The following is an 18,720-nucleotide window of genomic DNA, read 5'->3' on the forward strand; positions in this document are numbered from 1 at the left end:
ATTCCAAACTGTAGACTATTGATTTATAGAACAATGAATTCATTGCTGATGAACTCTAGCCCCCAAGTAACCAGGAGATAATAAATAATCATTCTCATTATTAGATAATCCATTAATGGCTTCTTTTTTGCAAGAGTTGGGCTGGAGTTTAATCCTGAAAATACAATATCTTTTGGCAAGGGTGTGACAAAGAGAATTGTTTAGGGGGAAGGTTAGCAGCCATCCAGTTGCATAGGAATTGGATTATTCTGAGGAGTAGTTTTAGAGTGTATTTGTTAGTTATTTTCACAACAGTGATGTCTAATAAACCAACTCAAAGCCAGTCACTAAACAGAAAAAAGAATTTTCAATGACTTTGCAGTTGGCTGGTGTGGCTCTCCTTCATTCTGGGACTCTGCCATTGAATAGTTTGAATCCTTATTGGGGTAACAGACAAGGGGAGACAAAGGAGCAACAGGAAGTCAGGTCCCTCAATATAAGAACATACATTTTTAGCTTTTGCTTGGGTCCTCTTGACAAAAGATTCCTTAGTTAAAGCAAGAGAAACTGGTCATGTGGCTGGTACACAGTCAAAGTGCAAGGCACTGCAGTGCTTCCGGAGTCTGAGGTGGTATGTGACTACACTGAAACTTGACTTTCAATTTCACATACACCAGTCACATAGGGGAGTCTCATCTGTATAATGCAGTCCTATGATTTTCACAGTTTGGGTGTCCTAGACTATTTTGCAATTGAAACACTGAAAAGTATTTCTTTGGGACAAAAATTCATGATCCTATGCTTTAAAGAACAGATAGTAAGTATCACTGGTTTCGTATACCCTACTGTTTGGGTGTCTGCTCAAATCTGACTCCATAGCAGGAAAGCAGTAGGCATATTTATGCAGATAATGGCATGTAACTATATTTATAGCAAGGCAGGTGGTTGAAATTGGTTTGAACATGAGGGCTGAATTTGGCCCTGTGGTTACAAATTTGCAGGAATGTGATATAGCAGACAATGCTGTGTAAATTCCCCCTCCAAAATATCAGATGTTATTTTGCTATTCTTATAGAATTAAATTAACCCATGCTGTGTAACCTCTAACCTATACCCTCTTACCAGGAAACAAAGTAAACCAAATCCACAGTTGTTTCCAAAGCTGAGGTTATTACAACATAATTCCTGTTTGTTGTAAAAGTCTTTGAGTGTTAATTGGAAAATAAATTCTTAGATGTCTGATGCATGCTGCGATCTGGATTAGTAATTCCTGCTGGATTCTACTTGGATTCTTGGTACACAATCATGCTGCTCTGGATTCTTATGACGGGGTTTTCACAGAGACTCTCTTCTGTCTTTGACTGAGCAATCACAAAATACTTTAAGATCAAGAGTAGACAATTTTCTTTTCTGTGGAAGAAAAATGACTTGGCAAATTAATATAGAAATGAGTCATCCGTTTCTATTTATTTACAGCCGGGAAACGTTTAGTATCCAATTTAGGACGAAGATTTGTTCTTCCTCTTGCTGAGAAAAGGCCACTTGGGCTTAGCAGTCTGTCTAAATTTTGTCTAGGAGATTTTCAGTTGAGTTTCACGCAGTCTCCTATTTGTCTCATATGTAGTTCCCCATTCCTTGGACCACAGCTCACTGGTTGGCTGGTTCATGCCACTTGAAGCAGTTTTATCAAGCTTCTATCTAAAATTCCAGTAATTACTCCATTTGTTTGTCAGCTAGAGGTTCATCATGTGGCCCAGGCTGAGTTAGAACTCATACCAAACCCCTACCTCTGCTTTCTCAGTGCTGAGATTACATAGACAAGCCACCAATCCCGGTTCTAATTTCTTTAAGGACACTTCAAGAATTCCCTCATTAAACTGACATCTTTGCATAAAAATCTTCACTGCTGGGATGGATCCTTTATCCCTCCTTTTTTTCTTGCATCTCATCATTGATGTGTTGGGCAGAGTGGGCCTCAAATAAGAGAAGTATTTTTAACATGAAGATATGCACTTTGTGCATAAGTCTCTGTGAGGTTTGTATTAGGTGAGCTGAATTCTCCCGACCACCACTTCTCTCCTCTCTCTTTCCATCCTCTTTCCCCCTTCCCTCTCTCCCTTCTTTATACTTTTCTTTCTCTGTTTTCTTTTGTTCCTTCTCTTTCTCCCTCCCTCCTCTGTGTCTCTCCTCTCTGCCTCTTATTCTCCATCCTTCTCTTTCTCCTCTGTTTCTATGTTTGTTCCTTTCCTTCTGTTTCCTTCTATCCCTTCCCTCTTCCCTTTCTTCTGTGTGACCCTCTCTCTTCCCCTCTGTCTCTCTCTCCTCCATCTTTCTCCTTCAGGCTTCTCCCTTTCTTTTACCTTTCTCATTTCTCCTTCCCTCTCTTTACTCTCCCCTCCTTTCTCCTCTTTCTTTTCCCTCTTTTCTCTCTCACTTCTTTCCATTCCCTCAGCTCTTTCTTGCCCCCTCTCTCCCTGAAGTAGCCTAGCAGAAGTTGGTACAATTACAGTTTTCTTAAAGTGAATTTGTTAGACATCCTTGAAACTCAGACGCTTTATTTGACAGGTAAACAAGGATGAGCCATACTTTCATATTGTATTATTAAGGAGAAGCATAAAGTAAAACCCAGTAACCAAGTTGAGTTTATTGTAGACTATTTTATTCAAAGAAGCAAAGAAATTCCCCACTGAGAGCCTTCTCTATGTCCCTCCAGGGTGTCAGGAAAATGTCCTTACCTCAGGACAGGGCAAGGCTGGAGCTAGAACTTGGCTCCATGCATAGAATTAACATACACACCCCCACCCCCTCCCCTGGGAGAGACTGGCTCAGCAAAGTATCTGGATTTGCATGCCCCTAGAGACAGCAATGCTGCTCTTGTTTAACTAACACACTCCCTTGTGTTCTGTCTCTTATAGCAAAGTGAGTTTTCTCACCGTTTAAACTGGACCACAGCAAACTTCCAGACACCTCAAGTCTCCGTTTAAATAGGAAATGCATCAAATAGTTGGTGTGATCATTTCCCTGTAACTCTTCACTGGTGATGTGGGCTAGATGAAAGGTTCTTTTCCTCCGTGCACTAAAGAGTTGAGAGATAAGACCAGCATTCAGAGAAATATAAAAGTCAAGTTTATTGTCAAGTTTCTTGACAAGCATTACCATCTTCTGGGCTGAGGAAGAGGAGGCCACAGAAGTGGGAAAACACTGACCCTAATGGGGACTACATTTTCTTTGGGTCAAGAACTTTCTCCTAAGAGACTGACTTCCCTTCTCTATTGAGAGTAAAGCATTTATACATTGCTTGCATGGAAACAGATGCAGTAGGACCCTCTAACTGTTTCAGGGCACAGGTACGGAAATTACTGCTTACTAGCTGTGGCTATATTGAGACTTTGTCCCTCTTTTCTTTGTGGTATGAAGGGGGAGGTAAAACCTACAGCAGGTAAAAGTGGGAACTTACTGCAGCGGAAAGAGTCCCCTCAGTTCTATACTCAGGACCAGGGCCTCAGGAACTCAGGATTTCTGAATACTGCACATTTTTCTCTGGCAAGATCAGAGTCTAATGATGATTCTGTCGGTCAGCATTGGTCTAAGATTATCCATATGTAAACTCAGTTAACTCTCTTATCAAGCTCCTGAAGGTTATGCATCTACTATTCCAATGAAACAAAAGACAAGAGAGACAGAGCTGTGCCTGTGTTAATTCTCGCATAACACAAGAAGGATCTTCTTTGATGAGGGCAAAGTGAGGCAGTAATCTATAAGCATAGCAATATGTCATTTTATTGCTATATTTCTTTAGTAGAATAATAGTATTAGGTTTTCCTCTAGGCCCATGAACTATGTAGTCTCACACTCTTGGCCCCTTTAGAAGCGTCAGTTGTAGGTTCTATCTCATGGAATTGGCCTTGAATCTAATTCAGTAAGTGGCTGGTTGCTCTGACAACATCTTTGCCAATATTACACTAGCATATCTTTCAGGCAGGTCACTGTTATAAGTCATAGTGTTTGTAGCTTGGTGATATTACCTTTATCCTCCTAGAGTGTGTATAGTTCTTTCATTAGCATGAACACTAGTCAACAGGGGTAAAGCTTCTAGTTAGACACCAGCTTAATTTCTCTATATTCAATGGTATAAGTAAGCACACCTGGCTTTAAAACCAAAACCAAAACATAGATTTTGGAAAGTTGAATTTAGGTCTTCACCTTTGCAAGGCAAGTACTTTGCTGATCAAGCAGTTTCCTCAGCCTAGAATGAGATTCTTTCTTTACCCACGGATTATAAACCTTCTGCTACGTCTGTGCTGCTAGGTTTTTGTCAGCTTCACCAAATCTAGACATATCTTGGGAGTGAGAATGTAGCTGAGAAATGGCCTGCATAAGATTGGCCTGTGGGCAAGTCTATTGGAAATTTTCTTGACTAATGATAGATGTGGAAAGTTTCTACTCACTGTGGGCAGCCCTGAGTTAGTGATCTTTGATTCTATAAGACAGCAGGCCAGGAAAGCCATGAAGAACAAGCCATTAAGCAACATCCTTCCATGATCTTTGCTTCATTTTCTGCTCCCAAGTTTCTGCTTTGAGTTCCTGCCCTGACATTCCTAGATGATAAACTACAAATTATAAGTTGAAATATTCTTCTTCCTTCCCAAGTTTCTTTTAGTCATAGTGTTTTATCACAGCAAAAGACACCCTCATTGATAGGTTCTAGACACAAATAACCTACCAGGAAGCAGTTGGCCAGATAGAGCCTTGGATTTCAGAATCTTAATTATTTAAGAATGTGGGTGGGGTGGGGGGAAGCATTATTAAGGAGTCATATTTTGTGACCCTAGACTTTCTATGAGTGTCATTTTTCCCAACAACTTGAAGATTTTGTCCAGAAAACTTAGGCTTCCTATCTGCACAGCCTAGCCTAGTAAGTATAGGAGGTACACAGTAAGTGATCATTGCTCATGTAACTGTCTGAGCAAGCATTAAATATTCATAGATTCAGTACATCTGAAAACAGTGTTAGCTTCAGAATTAGTCTCACAAATGAACAAATCATTCAGGAGAAAACTTTTTAAGCCTCTTTGAATATTCAAGGGAATCCCAGGGACTGTCTGTCTACTCCTACTTCTTCTCTCTTGATGAGATGGTTATTAATTTAGGAAGAATAGGAGGAAGAGGAGGAGGAGGAGAGGGAGGGATGATCTAAACTTGTTTGGTGATATTCCAATAACCTGTCCATGCCCTGTGAGTAGATGGAGATGTTTTTCCCTTTTCATGATGGTAGCCTTCTGGAACATGACACTGTATTTCAAAAGAGTGGATGCCTCTACTGGGGAAAATAGCAACCCAGTATCTTTGTGTTCATCTTAGAAATGCTATGTTTGGAATATGGTTTGTGGTACCATACTGACTAAGGATAGGTGGTCTATCATATCTCTGAATGCAAACAACATATGAAAATGAAGGAAGGAAAAGGAAATAACTCCATTAGTCCAAAATGAAAGAAACACAACCACTTTATTCTTATGATCCCCTTTTTGACTCAAAAAGGAAAAATATTTTTCCATGTCTCCTTGCATACTGATCCACAATATAATTTTTTAGGCTTACAGAAAGGCAGGGCCCCAGTCCTAATCCAGGAAGGCAAGCATCAGCCAGCATTGCTTTGTGAGCTTGGGTAAATCTCTTGACTTCACCAGCTTGTGTTTCTCCTTTTGTGAAACAAGTTTTCCCCTTTGGAGAAACAATGTGTCTCTTTGGAAAGAATTCTGTCTCCTCTCCTATGGCCATATTCTCTGTTCTGTTATTTTCCTCTACATTGTGTGAAATGAAGCCATTTTGAAGAGATCCTTAGCTTTGCAAGATGTACACCAATCTCTGAAGGAAAGAACTTACTACCCCAGCCAAAACACTGGAAAGAACTGAGTTTATGAGACATTATAGCAAGATATAATGTGGTCTGTTTCGTTTGAAAAGGGTTCGTCATGTTGTGACGACTCTTGCCTCAGATCTTAACTGTTGAGATGGAAAGCTGGAAAGTTGCCTGTAAATGTCTTAACTCTCTTAAATATAATATTAAAGAAAAAAAAGACAGTCTGTATGGGCAGTCAAGTCAGTGTATACTATACCTTCAAACAGCAACTTTAGACACTGGTTTGTTCTGTATTATTGTTACTACCAGTTGTTAGAGGTAACTTGACAGTTAATCATAGAGGAATTGTCTTCCCTTGAATCCTATCAACTGTAATCTTTTTAACAATCTACCCATCCATCTATCTATATTCTTTGGTTGGAATCCCAGCTCACCCCTGCACAAGCTTGGAGAGTCCACCTGCCCTCCTTCCCCCAACCCTGCCACACTGAAAACCTCCTAGCAAAGGAATGGCTTCTAGATCCCAGTTCTGCATTCAGGACAGCTATCATAAACCTCCTTCTCTGATGCTGCCAGCTACCCTAATCCCTGCCAATAGTTTCTGCCTGTGTATGGCAGTTATTTTGAACCCCTTATGTCCATTTTTTTGGGGAACTGTGCTCTCACCCCTCCCCCACTATAGTCGTTATTTTCTGGCTCAGGTCCCACTAGCAAAATGGTCAGGCTGGCAGAGGTAGACCCTTGCCTCCATGAACTCAGATAGCAAATCTGAGTCCCCTCCATTGCCTGAGCCCCCTCTCCCTTCTCAACTGGAACATACCTGTTTCAGTTGCAGTGGTTTTTTACAAACCAAGCTGATAATCAGACCCTCCTGAAATATGTATAGATCATTTGTCTTCAAAATTCTAAAATTCCAATTTCTAGAGTCTTATTCTCCAGTCTGCCATGCCCTTTACATGACTCTGGCTCTTGCACCTCCTCCTATCCCACTTCCTTTTGGTTTGCTTGAGCTCTGACAATGCATAGGTAGACACCACTCCTTCTCCTTGCCCATTGGGCCAGGCCACACTCACATCCACATCAGCCCTGCCTACTCTGTACAATGCAGCCTGGCTCATGTATGGATCATATTGTCTTTCCAATGCTTCTTAACAAATAGTCCCTCCAGTGCCTCCTGGAATTACAGCTTCCTTAGGCCCATATCTGGGCCACAGCAACAGTTTTTCCCTTGTGCTCATGTAGGGCTACTTCGACAATGCCCCTCCCAACCTCTGGATCCTTCTCCTGCCCTGGGTCCCCAAACTTGTTCTAGCAGTACCACTCCAAGAATGCCACCTCCTCCTTGCTGTCAAGGCTCCAAAGTATCCCCCTCCTTTCAGGCCAATTGCCACTCTGTTCTCTTCCTAAAGGTAAATTCTCACTGGTGACAACCAAATAAGCTTCAGCACAGTAGATAACCTTGTGATAACAATTCTTTCAGCCAAGGTCCCTACCGGTTTCCCAACATATTAACACTTTCCATCCTGTCTTTAATTAAATCTAACCATATAAACACAATGATATTATTAACATATTATAAACTGTTAAGGATAATTAAAAAATACACCTTAATATTCAGTCACCTTATAAATGATCAAATCATTGACTCTGTTCAGAGCTATACTTATAGTCTCACTAAGAACTAATATAATTAATTACAGAAATAAGCCTTAGACTCCTGTATACATGTTCAAGATTAAGCCTAAGTAACTAAAAACAAGCAGAGTTTGTCTGTTTAGATATATTTTAGATATATTTTATATATAGATAGATGGTCCTCAAACACTTCAGAGATAAGCAGAATACAGCATTTAAAATGTTTAATAAAAACACTTTACATGATAAGAGAAACACATTTGACTCATGACAACACCCCTAATCTCCTCCAAAGAAGAGAGGGACAGAAGAATCTCCACTGGGGCTTGCTATGAATGTGACCAAGCTATAAACTGCCCTTTTACCTCAACTGCTGACAGCATGCTATCAAGATTGTAGACAAGCAGAACACTGGAGAGTTGATTGCCCCACTTCCCCAAAACAAGGTGGGACAGTCTTCCCTAGGTTCTGACTCTACAGGAAAGTCTATTGGGACATCTGAGCCTGGTGGCTGAAGACAGTTGTCCCCACTGACCACAGAAGAACCTATGATGACCATCTAGGTAGCGTGTAAACCTGTCATTTTTAATAGATTTGGAAACTGCTTGATCTTGTTTACTCAAGTAAAATTTATCCTTCTGATAAATGGTCTCTGATGGGTTTGAAGACTAGACTAATAAAAGATTTATCAATTTAACAACAAGCAAGGTGTAAGATGCCTTCTCAGATCTCTTCATGTGTAAAATTCAGGCCACAGACCTCACTCTCTTAAAGCTGCATGTCTGTCTTACAGTTTTCCTTGTTACTAGATTCAGGAAACAAAACCTCACAAAACATATAAAGTTTGTAAAGGTTTGAAGACATAAAAGCTTAAGTTATAAAGGATCTAAAACTGTTTTAGGGTCGAAGAAGATGTTTTAAGGTTAATAAATGCAGGTTGTGAAAGTTAGAGGCTGTGAAGGCTTAAATAATGACAAAAAGGTAATTTAAGATATATAAAAGAAATAAAAAAAATGTTTCAGATTCCTTACCCTCATTATTCTACTGTTGTATTAAATTTTCAAAAACAATCTGTAGTGAAAGTGAGACTAAAAATCAAGATCAATTGAGCTTTTGCCCCTTCTGCTCCACAGGTTTGTATTTCCTGAGCCCATCTTAAAGAATGTTCATGCTTTTTAACTCCAAATCATTTCCCAACCCCCTACTATGACACAAAAGTATAAGTCTATTGCCTTTTCTATAATATCAGTCTCATTATAGATTGCAAGCAATGATAATGCTACCATGTCTAAAATTTATCTCTTTGCCAAATTAAAAAGATTTCTGTAAGCTTCAGTGGACCTACAAAACTGAAGATCCATTGACTTCCTCAGAGCTGATAAAGGTGGCACCTGCCTATTCTTGCAAAAAGAGTGTTATATCAAGTCTAGCCTGGTGGAGACCCAGATGGAGCCACTCCAGAAACTAGAGGGAGAACTTGAGATGGCAAAACCAACCCTCTTTCTCTCCCTTAATCTGATAGCAGTCCTCCCTTTTGCCAGGCTCAACCTATTATGGGATCCTTCATTCTCATTTTTCTGTTTTTCTTCTATCCCCTTGCCGTCTCCTCTTCCACCAGGAACAAATTTGAAAACTCTCTAGGATAGCAGTTAACCAACTATCCCATACCTCCCTTTGAATACCAGCCTACGGACTCCCAACTCCCCATCCACATGATGTCCCATGCCAACAGGAAGTAGCCAGATCTGAACTGGTGCCCATATACCCTATGAGGTTGGGATGTGTAGTTGGAGTCCCTGCTTGCCTCTACACAAACTAGGAAACCCCATGTGTCCTCCTTTCCCCAACCCCACCCACATAGAAAAACTCCTAACAAAGGAATGGCTCCAAGGGCCCAGTTCCACCTCTTTACAACCATCACAACCTCCTTTTCTGATGCTGCCAGCCACACAAATCCCCTCCTAAGTACTCAGCTCTTGACCTTACTTGGGCACACACCTACCTTGTGGCTGGCACATCATCCTCCTTTGCCTATAGTCTATAAAGCGTCTCTGTCCTAGCCCAGGTATGTGGCTTCCTCAGCCCCTTTCCTTGGTACTAATGAACTCGCCCAACAGCAGTACCTAACAAACTTGCATTTATCTGATTTTAATCTAGTCTAATGTAGCCTATATTTTCTTCATTGAGAAAGTTGGGAAGGGAAGTCTTTTATATATATTTGCCCTTAGGATTTGTCATTCAGTTCTGTTATAAGGAATATCTCCTGTCTTGAAGCCTTCTACAGTTATAAATAAACACTCCAAATATTGTTTCAATTCAGAATTCTTGATAATTTGCCAGGGGACATGCATTTCACTCTCTGTATACTCACTCCTTACCACTTGGTTTGAGCTTCTTCCTAAACCTCAGATTAAGTCTTATCTCAGAGGGTTGCTTGTGAGACTCAAATGTGTTAATAGGCATAAAGCTGTTAGTAGAGTTTCCAGCATGGATTACTTCCCTCCCCTGTGGTGTCAGCCTGCACTTTGCTGACTGTAGTCCTATTGCTTTTTAACACCCTACCCGGGACTTAATGAATGTGATGGTTTCCTAAGGAAAAAGGGATCTGAAAGGACTAATGAATGTTACTGCAAGGTTCTCATGAAATCATAATTAATTGATTGACAGGACGGGAAACTGTAGAGATACCAGGACACAGAAGGATCATTACATGAAGGAACAGGAGGAAAGAGATGCTGTCCACAGGGGTTGGTTGGTTGGATACATAAATCTCACTGACCTCACAGAGCTTACTGACCTCACAGAGCTCGCAGAGCTCTGAAGATTCAAAGTTAAAGTAGGAGCATAGTGTCTACCTGACCTTAACTGGTTGGCACCATACCCAATTTCTAGGTCCAGCCCAGCTTGTATATCCTCATGGGGCCCCAGGCAGTTGATTACTGTTGAGAGAGTTAGTGTTTCCCATGGATGGGCTCCCTAATTGGTTATCTAGTGTAGAGTCTGGCCAGCAGATTTACTTGGGTCGTGGGAAACTTTGAACTGGAGGTTGGACCAGACCTGTGGGAATAAACCAGTCGAGAACAAAAGACAGATGCCAAGTAAATGTATCAAAGCGTGCTTTACTTGGGGTGAAATGGGTTTTTATATCCAGGCAGCAAAGTGGAACCACAATACCTAAACATAGTATATGCATAACGTAAATACAACAGCAGACATATAGAGGCTGGGTTCTCAGTGGTATCACATCGCAGGCAACCAGTCTGTTTAAGGTGAGGAGAGACTTCAAACAGGAGTCTTAGCAGAAGTTAGTTGTAAGTCCATCTTTTGATTTCAGGAGGAGCTGCAGTGTGTGTGGGCTATTGTCTTGCACCACAGGTGGCCGGCTTCAGCTGGGGCTGTCAGTTCACTTTCGCTTTCAGAACTCTGCAGCAATGTTCCAGCAGCATTGGGGGGAGACAACAATCTAGTACCAAGTGGTCATACAGTCAAGCAACACTAAATGGGTCTAGCAGGTTGTATTTATATATTGGAGTCACACAACAACCCTCTGAGGTGAAATTTAATCGGAGGCTTTGCATAATTATATATAAATATTGGTATGTGTTACAATAGTAGTTTTAAAGAGGCCATGTATTTGATAGAGATTGGAGGTGGGCAAAAGGAGTTGGATAGGAGAAAGCAAATGATAAATATAGTATATATGTGTGTGTGTGTATGTGTGTGTTACAAATTAGCTTAATAAAAAAAGATATCTGATGGGCTGAGCTTAACTCATATGTCATTTCTTTAAGTTACATGATATGGCTTTAAGTTATATGACATGGCTTTACTGGGCATATAAAAAAGAAGGCTCCTTTCCCTGCTGTCCTTCGGTGGTGAGGGAGTTCAGGACATTCCCTTCTCCACAGGGGAGACCCTTAGGAAGACCACAAGAACTCCAGGTGCCAATCAAGGGACGACACAGTGCTGTATGCCACTCATACAGGAAATGTGACTGTCAGCATGTTTTTACAGACCTCAGATGCAACAGTTCTCAGTCTGTGTCAGTGAACTTGTAGGTCTTGATTGATTCTGGTTTGTTCTTCTAAGACGGGCCTTTCTATCTCTCGGGGAGTTTTAATCACTTCTGGACCATCGCCAATTCTTGTTAAGTCTTTATTGACCTGTGGCAACTAGATTTGGCAATTTTGTGTGCTAGTGCACTGTGGTCGGTTTCAGGGGAAGACTAATGCATTTGTTTTCAAGCCTGCTATCTACTGTCAAAGGAATGATATCTATTGAAATAAAATAGTTTTATTTTTATATCAACTAGGCATCTAGCAATGCAAGCCTTTGGGCATAGAAGAGGATTTACATCTAAGAACCAAAAGGGTAGAACAAGATAGGAGAAATCTGACCTCATCCAGGATAAAAGGAAAACTAAACAGATATCTACATTTCTACGCACTCCAGTGGACTTATCTTAATGAACGTATGTATTGTCTGTAGGTTTGGGGCTTAGACATAGGTTAACTTGATAGTCACTTCAGAACAGGCCTAAGGCATTTGCAGAGTCATTGTAACACTGCTGCATCTCAGATGTGTCACCAGTGAGGCAGGAGTGAGGAACCATGCCAAGCAGACTCTGGTTGAGGGTGATGTATGCAATTATACTTGTTAGGGCTGAATATCTGGAACATGGTAGGAATAAAATTCAAAAATATAATTTCTTCTTCCCCAGGCACCAGAGAGACAAGGAGATGTGAAGTAATTCAAATCATTGGGTCCTGTTGAGATGATTTAGATGAGACTGCAACAGAGGGTACCTCGAGCTGGCCTTCAAAGGAGGAAAGCAAACCTTACAGGGAAAAAGATGGAAGAATAAAAATGAAGGAGATAAGATAATTTAACCAAGTTTGCCAACTCTTGTCTGTAATGCTTGCACTAAGGAGCCAAGCGAGGAACTGAGGAGATAGAGGCATCCTCAGATAGATAGTTCAGAAGCCATCCTGGGGTAAATGAGACATTGCCACACACCACCCAACAAACCAACAAAACCAAAAGTGAAAGCTGGGAGTGTACCCAATCTGTCCCCTCTCCCTGGGGAGCATAGTAGGATAACTGCTTTGCCAAGAAGATGGAAGATTAGAGGTTGGTTGGGGTGGTTCAGGACTTAAATCATAAGCAATCAAAATGACACTTAATGTGATTAAGTCACCCAATGCCTTGGCCTGTGCCAGGCTAGATTGACTAGTCTTTTACATCATGGATGCTTTCAAACGTTTTAATTTTAAAGTTTCACATAGCATACAATGGCTATGGTTTATTTGCCACAGCTTCGGTTCTGATTTTTTTTCTCACTTTTTCTGTGTTTGAGTTATATACCCTGTCTGTCCTTCTAAGGTGGCCTTCTCTAGAATGCTCAAGATTGGCTACCTGGCCCCACCTACTTTTCAGCTGGAAAAAAAAAAAAACTGAAGTGCTGAGGGCATAAGGTGCCAATGATGACTTTGGAAGCACCATGTTAAAAATAAGTACACATAGGGATTATGGGTGAACATTTTGTGATTTACAAAGGGTATCAACGTGGACATCGTACCAGGTTCTTACCATAACACAGACAATTCCTGCCTAGATGTGGCTCTGGGATTGAAATGAGGAGCTGCCTGCAGAACATGGGTTCAGTAATTGCCAGACCCCTTCTCCATCCTCTTGGACTGATTTGAGTTCTAGAATTTAAATGGTGGATGATAATACCCCTCCACAGAAGAATCCCAGGGGCAAAGGCCAAACCACTGCACACTTGTGAGTGGATCTGGGTTTGGCCTTTGATCTTTTTCTAGTTAGTAGTCGTATCCCTGAGGGAAGAAGGATCATGCTCCTCTCTCCTCACTGTGCCTGGGGCTGGGATCCTCCCCAAGATCCGACTTGGAATGTAGGCTGGCATTTGAGGACTGAGACAGATGGCCATCATTTCCATTAAAAATAACTGCTCTGCAGCCTCCATGGCTCTGCAAATGTATATTGCTCTCATATGGGATGTATATGTAGACAATTTCCTTCAAGCTTGGACACAGCAAGACTTTCAGAAAGCTTTGCTGCTCCATTTTCTCTGTTACTTGTTCTTCGAGTAAAGTGAGGTTACAGCCACAAAGAAGTGAGGGAATGTTAAAGTGGGATTTTCCTCTTTCATTGAAACTTCATTTTCATTTAACAAGAGCTAGCAGTGAGGAAGGGATTTTTAAGATACCAGAAAGCACAGTGGCAATAGAATAGAGACACAAATGAAGGATCCTGGTCTAGAATCATGGTGCTGTTTAGCTGGGATGTAGCTCTGCTGTGTGATCTGGGGTGCAGGATAGTACATTCTTTTCTGTAGTCCTTTCTGGCATAATACTTTCTGTCACTCTGTGCATAATATTTGCTGGTTTGTTTATTTTGTGTTTGAAGCCATGGCTGGATGTATACCAGTCAATAATCATGTGCTTCATGGAAGCACATCCGCCTGGTGGAAAACTTTTAATAGTTCCACAGATTATTGTAATAATGTAGGGAAACTCAGGAGTAATGGGATAAGCAATCTTGTACCTGATTTAACGTGTTTCCATGTGTATGTGTTCTTTGAGAAATACCTGTACATAGCATTAAAGAGCCTCATATCTATTATCGTTCTACCATTGTGGAGAAATGTCTGACACAAGCAAGGGAGGAGGGGTTCATTTTGACTCAGTTTCAGAGGTTCTACACCATCAGGGGAAGAAAGCAGAGAAGAAATGCCTGTAGTAGCTGCCTCCATCCATTATTCCTTTTATGCCATCCAGGTCTCCTGCCTATGGGATGGTGCAGCCTACTTTCAGTCTAGGTCTCCTTTATCTTAGCTAATCCTCTCTGGAAGCACCTCACTGACAGACTGAGCACTAGTCACAGACTTTATTATCTCTGATCTTTGCCACCCAGTCAGATTGCCAGTCAAGGTCAACTATCAAATGTCGATCTTAGATTTCCTTCTTTCCTCCCATAATTAATCTCTTACTTGCACCTGAAGCTTATCATTTCCGTGTATGTCTGAATACTATTATTACATGTTTACATGCCTGCAAATGATATACTGTGCTTAAAATGTTTTATTTTCATAAACATAATAACACCATATTGTATACATTGAACTGATGCTTGCTTTTATTACTGAACATATGTATGAGTGTTGTGTGTGTGTCTTTACAGTTGTGAATACACACAGAGTTAATTGTACATGCGTACTCATATGTTCTAGTTTTTGTGTATGCAGACACACATGCTCAGGTTTTGATCCTCAGTCACTATTCACTTTTCTTTTTGAGACACTGATTCTCACTAAAGATGGTCAGGGACCCTCCTTTCTCTGTCCCACTATGGCTAGGATTACAAGCACACACCACCATGCAAGTTTTTTTGGGGGGATGGGGACTAAAAATCAAACTGAAGTACCTGTGCTTGTGTGTCAAGGACTTGAGAGACTGAGCCCTCTCCTCAGTCCTTCACAATGGAATTTTGGCATTTATCCAGGCTTGCATATGTCCTACCTCATTCATCTTAATCACTGTATGTTAATCAATTGTGTGAATTGTCCACATCTCACTTAGCCCTTTTCTTGCTGACTAGCTTTTACAATGGAAAATAATGCTGGAATTAATGTCCTGGTGAAATCTCTCCTGCCTGTACATATTTAACTTCCCTTAAAGTTGCCAAATTGCTGCTAAAAGTTGGGAAACCACTGTTCCGATGGCTTGTTCCTAGGCTTATTTATTTAATCATGACCTGTTAACTTGAGCAATGATGAAAAATCTCAAATTAACTGTTCTCTATTTTCGCCCATGCGGAATACATCACATGCTCAGTTTTAGCAGAAAGATGGGCAATCTGTTGTAAACAAACTTCCAATTATATGTGGTCAACAAGCCTATGTAGTTAGTTACTGTTGTCTGTGATCCTGTGAATGTTGACTCAGGAAGCTGGGAAATGGTGATTCATTTGAATTGTCTTTAAGCCTGCTGGATGCAAATTTCTTGACATGTCTTGATCTTTTTTTAATCGCTTTGCTCTGAGCCTTGGAGTGCATCTCTCCTGATCAGACCTAAACAACCACATCCTCCAGCTGTTTAGGATTTGTTGCTTTGTTGTAGGTAGAGGCTACTGGTGTTTCATTAACTGCACAGAGATGTTGTTACCAGAGAAAAGACTTTCTTTGTTCTGAGTTGAGTTTAGGTATTTATTTGTTCTGCTTGGCAGTACTGACATTGAAAGAATGATGACTCTGGGTGGACAATGGAAAGCAGCTCATGGGTTGAACTGGACAAGTCTGCCTTAATCAGCAATTATATCATCAATCAAAATTCACAGGAAATAAATACTTTCATGCAATCATAAGTTTGTTTAGCGTTCAGAGGGGGTGTAGGATAAGGAATATTGTCATGTATACCTTCAAGAGTATGGTAGAGACTTCAGATACCAAGACAGAGCCCTGGTGGCTATAGATAGTTTGAGACTTGATTTCGTTCTAGGATGCAGATCATGATACTCCAGCTACTTCATCAGCATTGTCTGAGGAACTTCACTTTGAGCTCAAAGTTTCCCAGTCCACTCCTTAACATCACCACACCAGGGGCCACTCTTCATGTGTGTACTACAGCTATTAAAGTCAACTTCCTGGCTTTCTTATAAAATTGACCTGAGATACAAATGAAATCAGCTTAGCTTTTTTAAAAAAGCCATTTATTGTTTTATATTTAGTGCATCTTAACAATTTACTCTGATCAAATTTATCATATTACCCTCCACACTTCCTTGTTATTAGTTAGTTATAGTTAGTTTAGTTAGTTTTGGCTTTGTGATGGACTGGGTTGAACTAGGGCCTCCCATGTGTTCATGAGTGGGGAGCTATCTACTGGGGCATGAGTAACTCAGCAGTGGCTACGTTATTGAAGACAGTGACTGCTACTCTGCTATTGGCTTTCTATGTGAAGCAGGGTCCAATGGCCTCTCCCCCTTCTACCTGTTGTCAGGCTCAGTCTTGCTCAGGCCCCATGTGGGTAATCTCAGCAGCTGTGAGGAGGTGAGGATGCCATGCACTTAAGACAGCATGCCGTGGCCCTCTTCACATCATCTAGCTCTTAGATTCTTAGGGTCTGTTTTCTGCAGTTTTCCTTCACCTTTGGAGGGGCGAATGTTGGTGTGGCATTAACTAAAGTGTTAATCAGATGTAATGTCTCATTGTGAATTAATTTATATAGCAAATGAACGTATTAGAATACCTATAAAAGGCACACAAAAAGGAGAAACTATAGCACATTATCATTCAGTTATAGAAACCAGTGCTAAGGTAATCAATAGTATTGGTCCCAAGTGACATATTTTTTTTATTGTTTTTTATTTTAAGATACCTTGGTTTTATAGAATTTACATATTCCATTTATATAATGATAATTACTATTTATCTAAAACCTCAGAGATATGAGTTATTATTTAATGACAACCTTTGCTTATAACATTTGAATGCAAATATAATATTTACTCAATTCAGCTGAGGTTACATGTGTGGTCAGGATAATTATCTTACTTCATAGCATGTTTTGGTAGCTTTCAAAGGTATATTGTTCATTAGTAGTTGGGATGGCAAAGTTCTCATTGAAGTGCATGCCAATAATTAAGCAAATCACAAATATTTATCTTAAATTTTGATTAGATACACATTTAAATCAGTAAGTTTAAGCAAATGAAATTATGATTTAATACCTAGTTTGCTTTTTAAAATGATTCTATTTTGGGTCAAATAGTAACACTGTGTGTGTTTGTATATGTGTGTGTGTGTGTGTGTGTTTGCACATGGGTGTGTGTGTGTGCATACTAAAGACTAAACATTAGCTTACAATATATTTGCTTATTTCTCTTTTCAAAGCCAGCAATAAACACTGTTACAGACAGCTTATTTCATGTTCCTATTTTCCGGTTGACTCCTGGGCACAGTTAAAGAGCACATTCTGTAGTGCTATTATTTTCTAATCAGTGTTTCCTGTGGAGATTTTATGTAGACTTTTATTTATATTCTATCCTGGAGCATAAGAGAAAGTTAAACTCAACAGAATGCCCAGGGAGAAGGTATGGCCACACTTTTATGCATAAATATATAGTCTTGTCAGTAGAAGTCACATGAAGTCAAACATTTGAGATGGATTGATTTCCTATTGGGGTGAACTCTCTGTACATACATATATATGTATGTATATACATGTCATAATATATATGTATTTACTTTGTTATGGGTGGTATCTGCAAGTTTTAATAATCAGATTTTGGTAAGATCTACTCATTGCTTATACATTATTGGTTCCTGATGAATGAAAACCATTTATACAGTGTGCATGGTTAACAGTGATATGTTTTTAATACAAATGCTGGCTATTCATTTCTTGGTGAGCCTTCTCTTCTAAACACAAAGATCAGGGAAGGATATCATATAGCTAATATGTCAAAATCCAACATTTTGATCAGGTCGATAAATGGAAGAGTTTGCAATGCTGTAAATAGTTGATTTACATATTCAAGAATAGGGTTCATCTCAAAAAAAGTTGGAATGGAGCTGGGAAGTTTCATATGAAAGGTTAGCAACTTTGATCAATACAAATTGGTATAGATCCATCAGAAGAATAGAATGAGAGCATTGTCTGACAGGCCACAGAAAATGGGTGGGAAGAGGATGCTTTTGGAAGGACTGTGTGCATTTACCCTACAGAGGAAATGGTGTAACATGAGGCATCTTGTTACAAACATCTTGTGGAATAAAATTTATAAATATTTGAAAATTAATCTATTTTCAGAGGCAGTTAGCGTCGTTCCCATAGCCAACAAACAATAAGAAATAATCATTTAAAAAGAGGGATACTGTTTCTTAGAAGCAAAAATAATTCTGTATGTAAATCTAAAGTAGATGTAGAGATTTGAGAACTTTCTGACAGGTAGATGCTGGGAAATTTTGAGTTGTGTTTCTGCAGTTACCAAGTGCCAGAAAATTGCACAGATAAGTCATTTCATTTGATGTTTCAGAGCTTTCTCTCTCTTTTGAGTGATGGAGATAAAGGACACGTTTTAAAGACTGTCTGCAGGCTTCACTTCAGGTACTGCAGAAGAAGTCAATATCAGATTTCAGAGGCTAAAGATTTGTCCCACTTTTATGTGTGTGGGGGGACCATCTCATGATGTTTATACCAGAAATTCTGAGGTTTTTTTTT

General features: G+C 40.0%; 1 protein-coding gene and 1 long non-coding RNA gene across 4 annotated transcripts in view; both read left to right on the top strand.

Annotated features, from left to right (window-relative positions):
- Nucleotides 1–18,720, top strand: part of Nell1 (neural EGFL like 1) — an 839,869-nt gene that overhangs the window by 509,548 nt on the left and 311,601 nt on the right. The gene's annotated exons all lie outside the window — the stretch shown is intronic.
- On the top strand, nucleotides 10,173–12,370 carry LOC116102277. The gene is made up of 3 exons (XR_004123049.1): nucleotides 10,173–10,746; nucleotides 11,790–11,948; nucleotides 12,198–12,370. It is a non-coding gene; the product is annotated as an uncharacterized LOC116102277 (long non-coding RNA).

Source organism: Mastomys coucha, unplaced genomic scaffold (genome assembly GCF_008632895.1).
Source record: "Mastomys coucha isolate ucsf_1 unplaced genomic scaffold, UCSF_Mcou_1 pScaffold21, whole genome shotgun sequence".
Classification (NCBI taxonomy): domain Eukaryota; kingdom Metazoa; phylum Chordata; class Mammalia; order Rodentia; family Muridae; genus Mastomys; species Mastomys coucha.